We start from the raw sequence: 1,312 nt of genomic DNA on the forward strand, positions 1-1,312 counted from the left end.
ATCTGCAGCAGTGTAAAGGACTAAAGCAGCAGGGCTTTGGCCCAGCCCAGATGCCAAATAGACAGCAATGGATGGTGGCAGTAATTCTTCTCTCCTTGTTCTCCTTGATCCCTCTCCCCTTCTCAATAATAATAATAATTATAATTATGGTATTTGTTCAGTGCTTACTATGTGCCAAGTACTGTTTTAAGCACTGGGGCAGATACAAGGTAATCAGGTTGGACACAGTCCCTGTCCCTCATGAGACTCACAGTCTCCACCCACATTTTACAGATGAGGTAACTGAGGCACAGAGAAGTTAAGTGATTTGCCCAAGGCCCCCTCTCTCCCACTCCCTCTCCTCTCATTCTCTTTCCCTTTCCTCTTGCCCTATCCTTTTCCCACTCTTACCTTTGGGCCCCAAACTTTCTTTTTTTATGGTATTTCTTAAGTGCTTACTGTGTGCCAGGCACTATACTAAGTCCTGAGGTAGAAACAAGCAAATCAGGTTGGATACAGTTCGGGTCCCACATGGGGCTTACAGTCTTAATCCCCATTTTACAGATGAGGTAACTGAGGCACAGAGAAGTTAAGTGACTTGCCCAAGGTCACACAGCAGACAAATGGCAGAGCAGGGATTAGAACCCAGGTCTTTCTGACTCCCAAGCCTGTGTTCTATCCACTAGGCCACACTACATCTTTATTCTATTCTTTTGGTTCCACTCCTCTTTCTCTACCCCACTTCATAGCTGACCCCATCCAACCTAAAGTGACCCAAAGGTAACAAACAGTGAAGTCTAAAAGCTTGGAAGAGATGGTCAGGGGTTAAGGGGAAAAGGTGATTGACAGATGAGACCCAGAGACAGTGTTCAAGTCTGGAATCACAAGAGATGGAATAAAGCCTGGAAGAGTATTTCAATTCCCTTAAGATAAGGAGGAGGACCCCTCAAGGTCACACCTGGAGAGTTTCCAGTACTCTACCAGTCTCAGCTATGGGAGGGAGAGTCTAGCAGAGGCTTATCCATTCCATTCCTAGCTTGGGCAGTGGCTAGCGAGTGAAAGGCAATCTGCTACAAGTCAAAACTCAACCTGTGCTGGGCAGCAGCGACATGGGAAAGAGGTGAGGGTGGAGATTCAAGTTTACTACACGGAAGGTGGCAATGATAAACCGCCTCTGTATTTTTACCAAGAAAACTCTATGGATATACTACCAGAATGATTGCAGATGGAGAGCAGGACATTCTGGGAGAGATGTGTCTGTGGTGTTGCTATGGGTTGGAAACAACTCGACGGCATAAAACAAGACAAGGAGGAGAAGAAAGAGAAGGAGGAA

The 1,312-nt window shown here is 46.1% G+C and overlaps 1 non-coding gene across 1 annotated transcript; it reads left to right on the forward strand.

Moving 5' to 3' along the window:
- The first annotated feature begins 919 nt into the window (after window positions 1–919).
- Window positions 920–1,057, forward strand: LOC114808378. Its single transcript, XR_003756225.1, has one exon. It is a non-coding gene; the product is annotated as a small nucleolar RNA SNORA7 (small nucleolar RNA).
- Window positions 1,058–1,312: the final 255 nt, after the last annotated feature.

This window comes from Ornithorhynchus anatinus, chromosome X5, assembly GCF_004115215.2.
Source record: "Ornithorhynchus anatinus isolate Pmale09 chromosome X5, mOrnAna1.pri.v4, whole genome shotgun sequence".
NCBI classification, from domain to species: Eukaryota; Metazoa; Chordata; class Mammalia; order Monotremata; family Ornithorhynchidae; genus Ornithorhynchus; species Ornithorhynchus anatinus.